The sequence below is a fragment of the Scyliorhinus canicula genome, chromosome 16 (assembly GCF_902713615.1).
Source record: "Scyliorhinus canicula chromosome 16, sScyCan1.1, whole genome shotgun sequence".
Taxonomy (NCBI): domain Eukaryota; kingdom Metazoa; phylum Chordata; class Chondrichthyes; order Carcharhiniformes; family Scyliorhinidae; genus Scyliorhinus; species Scyliorhinus canicula.
In genome coordinates this window covers 38060855-38073387 of record NC_052161.1, presented here as the reverse complement: position 1 = coordinate 38073387, position 12533 = coordinate 38060855, and the positions used below count along the sequence as shown (strand labels likewise).

Sequence of the window (12533 nt, the reverse complement as noted above, 5' to 3'; positions counted from 1 at the left end):
TGTGATGCATTTCTGCAACAGTAACACCACATTTGTGAAGCGATGCAAGTGTGGATGCTCCTGTATGCTTCTTGCTACCCCAAATAAAGGGTGGGGCGGAGGGGATAGCAGAGCTAATCACTTCTCCACTCCCCCACCTCCCCTCCTCCCGACTTCACTCGATGACAATGCCTCAATGGCACTTTGGGGGGTCTTGATGGCCAACTACTCATGACACTCCAATTGCAGAGAGCCGTACAAATTTATCTCTTGGATGCCCTAAGCATTACTGCGAGCCATCATTCAGTTTCAGCACCTTTTCTGCATGGACCCTGCAGAGCCCTCTAAGAGCTCTTGATGCTTCACATAGATAGCCTCTCAGTGTTCTGCATGGTCCAGCGCACAGGCTCATTCTACTCATTCTCGCCTCAAGGGAATAATACTGGTCCTTTAATGATGCCGGTGCACTTTGGTTGCAATTCTTTTATGCAAGGTCTATTCCTATGCTTTCTAGGGAGACGAGCAGGCCAAATAATTCTCCACGTGAGATCTCAGCTGCACATACCTTTTAAAAAAATAAATTCAAAGTACCCAATTAATTTTTTCCAATTAAGGGGGCAATTTAGCGTGGCCAATCCACCTACCCTGCACATCTTTGGGTTGTGGGGGTGAAACCCACACAAAAACGGGGAGAATGTGCAAGCTGCACATACCTTTTTAATCCAATCCTCAATCCCTCTTGCAATCAAGACCAACTTGCCCATTGCCTCCTTATGTTTCTTGCATGTTATACAGAATATGCATACCGTACATAGGGAAGGAAGGAGAGACTGCAGAATGTAACCTTCGACTGCATGTTAGCTTAAAATTATTATTTTAAAATAAAATTAGAGTACCCAATTATTTTTTTCCCATTTGAGTCCAATTTAGTGTGGCCAATCCACCAAAATGCACATCTGTTGGGTTGCGGGGGGTAGACTGGGAGAATGCGTAAACTCCACACAGACAGTGACTCGGACCGAGGTCCAACCTGGGTCCTCAGCGCCATAGGCAGCACTGCGAACCACTGTGCCTCCATGCCATCCCTAGGTTAGTTTAAAATAATACTTGAACTGGGACAGTCAGGAACGGTTAGATATGCGCAATTCATCATTCTCCTACCATCTATGTAAGCCTCTGGTGTTCCATTGTTCAGACCATAGTGGAGAGCTTCACTTTTTTTTAAAACTCCTCAAACTACTTCTACAGTGTTATTTGCCATGATATAGGCTGTATAACTCTCTTGGGGACTCTACACCTACCTCACATCAAGTCAATAGACCCAGGAAATGTAATGACTTTGCTGCACACTTGTCGCAGACATCATTCTCAGAGTTCAGAACATTGTGAGCTGCAATTTGATAGATTGCTTGAGGCATGCCCAGGCTGCACACTCTCAAATGATGGCCAATGCTTGTGCATTATGCTGGAATATTCAGTAATCACAATGTTGATAATAGTCGTTAGGTAGTACAGAACTTGAGTATTGCTGAAAAAAGAGATACGATGTCTGAGCTTTGCATTTTGCACTCATTGGGACAGAATATAAGATTACCAACAGGAAAGAGAACAACAGTTTGTACTGCATGAGAAGAGAGTGCTTATTGGTTGGAAAATTGTTTCTGAATGGGAGTAGTGTTGTCATGGTAACCGCAGCAGGGAATAGTTAACTGCTAAGGTATTTCTCAAATTCGAACTAGGCAGATCCACTCTGGTCAAAGCATTGCCATGTGGAGTGAACCAGGGAATGGCTGTTACCCCAAGCTTTTGTTTAGTTGAAAAAAGCATAGTGTGTGAATGTGTTCTTTCTGACTGCAGAGGATGATGCCCTGCTGCATATGAATATATGTGGCTTCTAACATGCCTAAGTGAGCACCTTGCAAGACCAACTGATAATGTTAATTTGGCTTTCAGTGTAATTCTTGTTTAGCAAGTGTTGTCCAATCGTGGATTAAAATCTAATGTTGGGCACCATGTTTTGCGTTTTGCAAACACGGCTGGTTGGGTAAAGTCAGTACTTTGCAAACAACCAAAGGGGCATGCTGTTTGATATGATCCAGCAGTCTTTGGCACGTACAGCCTACATACCTGGCTTCACACTGTCACTGAAACTCGTACACCACACTACTCATTTGTGTGATAGACAGAACGTCTTTTTGACTTGACGGCAGCTCCTTTAAGTGGAGATTACCGCTCATGTAGCTACTGCGTAGTAACAGTGTGAAACGGCTGGCTTCACCTGTTGCTCAAATTTTTGAGACACCATACCCTTCTGAGGTAGACTGGGCATGACAAGACAGTGCTAATTTGTTAGACTTTTGGTCTCATGCTGTTTGGTAGGTCCAGCATTCTAAACAGGTGCTGCTTATTCAATAGTGGGTTTTACTAACTATTAAACGCAGTGAGTAGGTCAGTTTGAGGTACCTTGTGACGCTTGAGAAGATGTAGCATGTGAAATCTTCCATTTGCTCTCTCAAGCATTTCACGTGATTGGTAATTCCACTTGAGATCACTGAATGTAGTTTCCGGATAGTTTAATGCACGCATGTTGTGCAATATTAGTTCTGTCTAAGTTGATGAGATGGAGATCTGGAGGCTGTTCAGATGAACATAAATGATCATATTGTTGAAAGAAGAGCAGGAAGTTAATTCAAAATCACCAAAAGAACTATTTATCTCATTGGTGTTTGTGGAATCTTGTTGTGCACATGTTGACCGTTGCCCTTGCCTATGTAATGATAGTGCGCACTATTCTAATGTAATTAATTGACTTGGAAGCATAGGAGATATTCCAAGGATGTGAAAGGCAATTTTTCCTCCTTTTTTTATGGATTTCTGATTACCTGAATAATAACGCACCACTGATGACAAGCATGTGGTGTGCAACCATATTCCTGACAGTGTGGTGCAAGATCGGGCTAGGCTCCAGCTTTTCCTGATTGATGAGGAACAGAAATCCTTGTGGGAATCCATTTTTGAAAAATGAAAATGAATGAAAATCGTTTATTGTCACAAGTAGGCTTCAAATGAAGTTACTGTGAGAAGCCCCTAGTCACCACATTCCGGCGCCTGTTCGGGGAGGCTGGTACGGGAATTGAACCCATGCTACTGGCCTGCCTGGGTCTGCTTTAAAAGCCAGCTGTTTAGCCCAGTGTGCTAAACCAGCCCCAAATTTTCCCCAAGTTGATCCGACAATTGATGCGAGCATGCCACCAAATAAACAGAGAATATTTTAGTCCAAAGGTTGCAGTCAACAAAAAGATAAAAATGCTTCATGGGACAGAACTGTACCGTGCTTGTTGGACCTGTGCTAACCTCACCCTGTTAAATAAACAAGAACCTATTGATGGAGTGCAATAAATGTTGAGCAAGCACTTTGAAGGTTAACAAACTCGAGGGTCCAAGTCCAGTTCTAACCAGTTAGTTCGCAATCCAGAGCAGGTTGAACCTTACTGGTGAGCAGTTAGACATTCTGTTTAATTCTACATTCCAGATACTTCCATCTGGAATATCCACTGTTTCCTTCATGACTCTGCTGTGGCTATCCTTTTGAAGTTATGAGCTTGTGGATTTTATTCTTGATGGCTGGTAAATTTCCTTCCGATGTTTACCTGATTGTAGCAGAGGCTGCAGAAACAAGGCTTCTTTGACCGAGGATGAGCATAAATGTCATTCAGCACTTTCAAAAAGAAAACTTATGTGAACATGGACCAGAAGGCAGTACGCCAGCAGAGCATGAGTGAGTAAATACTTCAGCCAATGTGGAACTGAATCGTATAGACCAAGGTGGAACATCTAGCCTGTGTTGGGGGTTGCATTGAGTGTTACTCTGAATGTCCGAGGCTGAGGCTGGAGGAGGTTGAAATTGAACAGGGTTCTTTCTTCTGTAAAAGTTTCTGCAGATATTTAAAAAGGGAAAGAGAAACAAGGTGATTGTTCATCCTCTACAGAGTGAGTCTGGGGAACTAATCATGAAAAATAAGGAAACGGTGGATGAATGAATTAAACAGATATTTTGCATCTGTCTTCACTGCAAAGGATACAAGTAACATCCCAGAAACAAGTGTGCATCAAGAGGGGAACAGAAGGGAGGAACTTAAAGCAATTTCAATCACCAGAGAAAGAAGGTACTGAGAAAATTATTAGAGCTAAATGCTGACAGGTCAACAGACCAAAACGGACTTCATCCTAGGGCCTGGGAAAAGAAGTGACTGCTGTGATAGTAGATGGATTGGTTTTAATTTTCCAAAGTTCCTAGATTCTGGAAATGTCACATCAGATTGTAAAATAGCTAATGTATCTCCTCTATTCAAGATAAGAAGGAAACAGAAAGTAGGAAACTACAGGTCAGTTAGCTTAACATCTGACACTGAAAAATGCTGGAATTTATTATTAAGGATGTTATAGTGGGGCACATCGAAAATCTCAATGCGATCAGGAGTCAACATGGTTTTGTGAAAGGGAAACTGTGTTTGACTAATTTGTTAGTTATTTGAGGAAGGAACAAGTAACATAGAAAAAGGTGAACCCATGAATATGGTGTACTTACAGATTTCCAGAAGGCATTTGGCAAGTGCCACATAAAAGGTTACCACACAAAATAAAATTCCATAGTTTGGGTGAGTAACATATATTAGCATGGATAAAGGATTGGTGAGCCAACAGGAAACCGAGAGTAGAGTTAAATGGGTACTTTTTAGGTTGGCAAGATATGAGTGGAGTGCCACATGTACCAGTGTACCAGTGTTGGAGCCTGAAATATTTACAGTCTGTATAAATGACTTGGATGAAGGAATTGAATGTATGGCTGCTAAATTTGCTGGTGACATAGGTAGGTGGGAAAGTAAATTGAAGATGGCGGTTTCTGGAGGGGCTGGTGTTCTGGAGGTTGAGAGGGGAAGGGGCAGGGAATGGAGGCCTCGCTGGGGCTACAGGAGGTTCTGGGAGCGATTGGGTCGATCTAGTCAGGGAAAGAGGCAGTGCCAGATCGTTTTCTGGTCGGCTTTTACAGACGGTTTGTGACAGAATTTGCCCCTCTGATTTTTTGGCCGGGGGGGGGGGGGGGGGGGGGGTGTGGCGGCGGCTCCTGCCAGCCAGCCACGTTGCCTCAGCATCAATTTTGTTAATCTACACGAATAATAAGGACTTGGTAGAATGTGGGTCATATAAGTCCATATCCCCGTTCACAGATGTGAAGGTGCTGGCGAAGGTATGGGTGAGTGGTTGGAGGGGTGATGTTGGAGGATCAGATGGATTTTGTGAAGGGAAGGCAGCTGTCGAACAATATTAACATTATTGAATGTGGTCATGATGCTGGCAAATTGTAGGGTGCCGGAGGATATTGTGTACATGGTTGCGAAGAAGGTATTTGATAGGGAGAATGGAGGTGTTTGTTCGAGATCCTGGGGAGATTCGGGTTTGGGCCCATGTTTGTCTCATGGGTGCAGTTGTTATATGCGGCCCCCACGGCTAACATTAGGACAAATTTGATTAGTTCAGGAGATTTCCGGTTACACGGGTACAAGGCAGGGGTGCCCGTTATCCCGACTTCTGTTGGCACTCGCTATTGAACCCTTAGTCATTGTGCTTGGGGCATCAGGGGAATGGTCAGGCATTGTAAGGGGAGGCCAGGAGCATAGAGTCTCGCTGTACGATGATGCTGTATATTTCCAACGCATTGGGCGGTATGAATAGGATAATGGGCATATTGGAGAAGTTTGGAGCTTTTTCGGGCTACAAATTGAATTCGGCCAAAAGCGAAGTGTTTCCACTGAACATCCTGGGGAGAAGGGCAGATTTGAGTGCCTTACATTTAGGTTGGCCAGGGGTAGGTTCAGGTACTTGGGTATTCAAGAGGCCCATGACTGGGCCACGATGCATGAATGGAATCTAGGCGGCTTCGTAGAGGGGGTGAAAGGTATGAGATGCCCTCCCATTATCATTGGTAAGGAGGGTGCAGACGGTCAAGATGAAAGTCCTGCCGAGATTTTTGTTTGTGTTTCAGTCACTTCCGATATTCCTGTCAAAGCGTTTTTTTGTAAGGGGGATAAGTTAATCTCTACGTTTGTGTGGGCTGACAAGACGCCATGGATTCGGCTGGTGTTTTTACAAAGGAGGTTTTGGGTGGGAGGCTGGTGTCCCCAAATTTGTTGCATTATTACTGGCTGGCGAACGTGGAGACGGTCCGGCAGTAATTCGGAGACGGAGGATAATCCTCTGGGGACCAGGGTTCGAATCACAGCATGGCAGTCCATGGTGACCATGAAAAACATTGTTATGGTTGTAAAAGCCCAACTGCTTCACTAATGTTGTTTTGGGACAGAAGCTTGCTACCCTTGCCTGGTCTGGTCTACATGTGACTCCAGACCCCCAGCAATGTGGTTGACTCTTGGATGCCTTCTGCAATGGCCTAGGCAGCCACTCAGCTGTATTCAACCACTACAAAGAAAATACAAAAGAATGAAACCAGACCGACCACCCGGCATCAACCAAGGCACCGGAAATGACAACGGCAAACCTAGTCCTGTTGACTATGTAAAGTCCCCCTTGCTAACATCTGGGGGCTTGTCCCAAAATTGGCAAGCTGTCTCACAGACTAGTCGAGCAACAACCTGACATAGCCATACTCACAGTATCGTTCTTACCTTACAGATAATGTCCCAGTCACACCATCACTATTCCTGATTATGTCTAGTATCACCGGCAGGACATAACCAGCAGAGGTGGTGGCACAGTGGTACACATTGGGGATGGAATTAACTCTGGACCCCATGAAGTCTCATGGCACCATGTCAAACATGGGCAAGGAAACATTGTGCTGATTACCACACACCGTCCCACCATAGCTGATGAATCAGTACTGAGGGTGGCAAGGGCGCAGAATGTACTCTGGGTGGAGGCCGCTATGTCTATCACCAAGAGTGGGTTGGTCGTACTGCTACATACCAGGCCGGATCCTAAAGGACATAGCTGCTAGACTGGGACTACAGCAGGTGGTGGGGGATCCGACGAGGATAAAATATATTTGACCTTGTCCTCACCTGTCCATGACTATCGGTAGGTGTTACAAGTCTCGTAACATTGAGGATACCCTCCATCGTGGTGTGTGGCACTACCACCGTGCTAAGTGGGATAGACTTCGAACAGGTCCAGCAACTCAAGACTGGGCATCCCTGAGCCACTGTGAGCCATCAGCAGCAGCAGAATTGTATTCAACCACAATCTGTAACCTCATGGCCTGGCATATCCCCACTCTACCATTACCACAAAGCCAGGGGATGAACCCTGGGTCAATGATGAGTGCCGGAGAGCATGCTAGGAGCAACAACAGGCATACCGAAAAATTAAGTGCCGATCTGGTGAAGCTGCGACACAGGACTATTTGCATAACAAACCGCATAAATGGCTAATAATAGACAGAGCTAAGCGATCCCACAACCAACGGGTCAGATCTAAACTTTATAGTCCTGCCACATCCAGCCATGAAAAATGGTGGATAATTAAACAACTCACGGGAGGAGGAGACCCCACAAATATCCCTATCCTCAATGATGCACATCAGTGCGAAAGACAAGAGTGAAGCATTCACAACAATCTTCAACCAGGAGTGCCGAGTGGATTAGGTGGAGTTACTGGGTTGGAGTGTAGGTGTGGGCTTATGTAGGGTGCTCTTTGAAGGGCTGGTATAGACCCTGCACTGTAAATTTTATGATTCTATGATCCATCCCTGTCTCCTCTGGAGGTCCTCAGCATCGCAGATATCAGTCTTCAGCCAATTTGATTCACTCCACATGATATCAAGAAATGGCTGAAGGCACTGGATACTGAAAAGGCTATGGGCCCTGACAATATTCCAGCAATAGTCTTGTAGACCTGAGCTCCAGAACTTGGCGCACCCCTAGCCAAGTTGTTCCAGTACAACTACTACACGTATCTACCCAGCAATGTGGAAAACTGACCCGGTATGTCCTGTACACAAGAAACAGGACAAATCCAACCCAGCCAATTACCATCCCATACGTCTACTCTTGATCATCAGCAAGGTGATGGAAGGGGTCATCAACAGTGCTATCAAGTGGTACTTACTTACCTGCTCACGGATGCTCAGTTTGGGTTCTGCCAGGGTCTCTCAACTCCTGACTTCATTGCAGCCTTGGTTCAAACGTGGGCAAAAGAGCTGAATGCCAGAGGTGAGGTGAGAGTGATTGCCCTTAACATCAAGGCAGCATTTGACCGAGTATGGCATCAAGGAGCCCTAGCTAAACTGGAGTCAGTGAGATTCGAAGAAAACTCCATTAATTGGAATAATACCTAGCACAAAGAAAGATGTTTGTGGTGGTTGGAGGTCAATCATCTCAGCTCCAGGACATCACTGCAGGAATTCATCCAGGTAGTGTCCTAGGCCCAACCATCTTCAGCTGCTTCATCAATGACCTCCCATCATAAGGTCAGAAGTGGGGATGTTTGCGGATGACTGCACAATGTTCACCATTCACGTCTACTCAGATACTGAATCAGTTCCTGTCCAAATGCAGCAAAATCTGCATTATCCAGGGCCGGGCTGACAACTGGGAAATAACACATCACACAAGTGCAAGGCAATAACCATCTCCAACAAGAGAGGATCTCACCATCACCCCATGGCATTACCAACGCTGACGTACCCACTATCGACATCCTGGTGATGACCATTGACGAGAAACTGAACTGAACTAGCCACATAAATACTCTGGCTACCAGAGCAGGTCAAAGACTAGGAATCCTACAGCGAGTAACTCCCCTCTTGACTCCCAAAAGCCCGTCCACCATCTATAAGGCACAAGTCAGGAGTGTAATGGAATACTCTCCACTTGTCTGGATGAGTGAGACTCCAGCAGCTTGACGTCATGCAGGGCACAGCAGCCCACTTGAAATGAAATGAAATGAAAATCGCTTATTGTCATGAGTAGGCTTCACTGAAGTTACTGTAAAAAGCCCCTAGTCGCCACATTACGGCACCTGTCCGGGGAGGCTGGAACGGGAATCGAACTTTGCTGCTGGCTTGGTCTGCTTTAAAAGCCAGGGATTTAGCCTTGCAAGCTAAACCAGCCCCTGATAGCTCCTCCTTCCAGAAACATTCAATCCATCCACCACTGATGAACAGTGGCAGCCGTGTGTACCATTTACAAGATGAACTACAGGAACTCGCTAAGGTTCCTAAGGCAGCACCTTCCAAACTCACGACCTCTATCATCTAGCTGCAAATGCCTGGGAACACCACTACCTGGAGGTTCTCCCCCAAGCCACTCAACATTCTGATTTGGAAATATATCACGTTCCTTCATTGTCGCTGGGTCAAAATCCTGAAATTCCCTCCCTAACAGCACTGTGGGTGCACCTCTACCTCGGGGACTGCAGCAGTTCAAGAAGGCAAGTCACCATCTTCTGAAGAGCAACTCGGAATGGGCAATAAATGTTGACCTAGCCAGCTATGCCCACATCCCATAAATGAATTTTAAAAAGGTGGAAAAATATGAACTTGTCCACTTTGGCAGGAAGAATTAAAAAAGCAGCATATTATTTAAATGGAGAGAGATTGCAGAACGCTGAGATACAGAGGGATCTGGGTGTCTTAGTACATGAGTCACAAAATGTTAGTATGCAAGTACAACAGGTGATTAGGAAGGCAAATGGAATGCTGTTGTTTATTCCAAGAGGAATGGAATATAAAGGCAGAGATGTTTTGCTGCAGTTGTACAGGGTATTGATGAGACCACACTTAGTGCCGTGTGCACAGTTTTGGTCTGTTTATTTAAGAAAGGGCACATGCGTTGGAAACAGTTCAGAGAAGGTTCACTCGACCGATTTCTGGAACGAGGTGATTATCCTCAGGTGGGCAGCACGGTAGCATAGTGATTAGCACAGTTCCTTCACATCCCCACGATCCCAGGTTCGATTCCTGGCTTGGGTCACTGTGCTGAGTCTGCACGTTCTCCCCGTGTTTGTGTGGGTTTCCTCCGGGTACTCCAGTTTCCTCCCACAGTCCAAAGATGTGCAGGTTCGGTGGATTGGCCATGCTAAATTGCCCTTAGTGTCCAAACAGGTTAGATGGGGTTATGGAGATAGGGTGGAGGTGTGGGGATAGGGTGGAGGTATGGGCTTAGGTAGGTGCTCTTTCCAAGGGCCGGTGCAGACTTGATGGGCCGAATGGCTTTCTTCTGCACTGTTAATTCTATGAAATCTATGAATCCTATGAGGAAAGCTTGGGCCCAGACCGTTTGGAGTTTGGAAGATTGAGAAGGGGTCTTACTGTGACAGGGTGGATGCTGAAAGAATGTTTTGCCATGTGGGAGAGACGAGAACTGGGGGTTACAGTTTAAAAGAACTATGTTGTTCCAGCTGTGCAATAGAAAATGGCTACTTGGGTGAATTACATGGGAGATGGTGCGGGCACTCTTTGAAACTCTATCCTAATGTGTCCTACCATCTTCATGAGGAAAAGGAAGAGTTTTACAGGGAAAATATATTCCAGAAATAATTCTCTGCCTTATAAACCAACGGAGTCAGACACTAATTCGGAGCTCATATTCTAATCAAACATAGCCAAGTATTACGTCTTGGTTATTATTTTAAAGTAAAAGTGTTTTAAAAATGCATTCTCGGGATATAAATGTTGCTGGCAAAGAGGGTATTTATTGTCCTTTTCCAGTTGCCCTAAAAAATGGGCCATCTTCTGTTTGATACATCTGTGTGACTTCTGAGGCCATTTCTCAGGGCAGTTTCAGAAGTCATGTTGGTGTGGGGCATGGACAGGTCAGTGTAGATGTAGCAGCATGTTTCCTTTCCAAAGTACTTTGGTGAACCAGTTGGGTTTTAGTTACTATCTAACAGCTTTATTATAGTCACGAACAGATAGCCATTTTATATTTTGAGATTTAAATTGAATTCAGACACTTGTACCGCAGTAGATTTTGAACTCCCATTTGCTGCACTATTAGTCCAGACCGCCTGGTTTGCTAGTCCAGTAACATAACCACGGTAGTAGCGTAACCTATAATGGGATTTCTGTCTCTACGTGTCTTTCCAATATCTAATTCACGTTCTCATTCTACAAAGTAAGGGTAAATTAGAACTGGGGATCTACAAGTTGAATTTGTTTTGAACATTCGCATGGGTCAACATTTAAACAGAATGTGAAGTGTAAGCTAAAGAGTCACTCGTGAAAATTTAACCCATGGGATACATTAATATTTGAAATTAGCACAATGTTAACCAAAGTTTCTAGGCTGTAATTTAGAATGGAACTGGGAAGTGAAAGAATGAAAGAGATTGTGTATGGGAACAGTTGCAATAGCAGCTCACCTGAGCTACATCACCAAGCTGGCACAAGCATGATGATCTGACAACTCGGTAAAGTTTGAAAACTAATGGCTCTGAAGCAAAAAGGTTCAATCACGCTTTCTTTTAAACTGTGAAAATGTTGTTTTATTATGCGCCTACACCTGGCTGTGCCCTACTGCAGCATTTCTTTGTGACTGCACATGTGTGTTGGTCGCATTCAACCTTCAGCTCCTTTGTGTACGCCAGCCCCATGACTTCTGGTCTCCACTGCTTTCCCATTAGTACTGCTTCCAGGTCAGGGGTAGCTAGGTCACATGTGCCAGTATTTCTTATTAGCTAAGAAAATTCCAAATGATCCCTTTACAATTGATCCAATATCTTCAAAGCCCGTTTCAAACTCACTTTTAAAAACAATTACAAATTCCCTTTTTGAAATTTGAAATAAATTAGAAATTTTCCTTACTGCTTCCATGCCAAAGGTGGTCACAAAAGGTGTCCAGGCCTGAGCCCGATTTAGGCTTCAATCCCCGTGTTTACTTTCGCAAAGGGCCAATGACTGTTTCAAGCCATTTAAAAAAAAACACATTTGCACCACACCTTCATGTAAAATTTGCAATTGGCCTGCAGCCCCCCCCCCCCAAAAGGGTCTCTTTGTTCGCCCGAAAAACGGTAAGCTGCCTCTATTTTATGACATAAACAAGTGAAACCATGTGGCCCAATGAAGGCGATTAATACACTTGGAGAATTGTTGCATGTGAACAAGGTTGTGTGTTTGCTACTGCACCAAGAAACTAGAGGCCCAAATTGGAAATAAGAATACTCGCTTCATATAAAAGTGGCCAGGAAACCCAACTGGTTCGCTAATCTCCTCGAGGGAAGATAATCAAATGTCCTTAGTGGTCTGGCCATCTTGTAACTCAGGTCGCATGCTAAGTCTCTTACCTGCCTTCTGAAGATTCATCACCGCCATCTTCCAAGCCAACTGGGAAGGAGGCATCGCCTGCAATTTCTACATACCCAAGAATCAATACACAAAAAACATGGCAGCCAAAGGATTTTTTTTTTACCTCTTCAAGCTGAATAAGAGCCATTGGAAAAGAATTCCATTTCAATATCGTTACCACTTCTTAGTCTCATGCAAATACTTTCCAGTTTCAAGAAATATTATTTTTGTTTGCGCCCAAGAGAGGTCAATA

At 44.6% G+C, this 12533-nt stretch overlaps 1 protein-coding gene and 1 long non-coding RNA gene across 7 annotated transcripts in view; one reads left to right on the top strand and one right to left on the bottom strand.

Moving 5' to 3' along the window:
* The window catches only part of LOC119979467 (C-terminal-binding protein 2), a 352842-nt gene that overhangs the window by 174611 nt on the left and 165698 nt on the right, over window positions 1-12533 (top strand). The window lies entirely within an intron of this gene.
* The window catches only part of LOC119979468, a 52154-nt gene that overhangs the window by 31521 nt on the left and 8100 nt on the right, over window positions 1-12533 (bottom strand). Inside the window, exon 4 of one of the 4 annotated variants that reach the window (XR_005463730.1) lies at window positions 3237-3914. The exons of the other annotated variants lie outside the window; for them this stretch is intronic. This is a non-coding gene — a long non-coding RNA (uncharacterized LOC119979468). Of the gene's footprint in view, window positions 1-3236; window positions 3915-12533 lie in introns of those variants that run through there. 4 annotated transcript variants of the gene reach the window in all.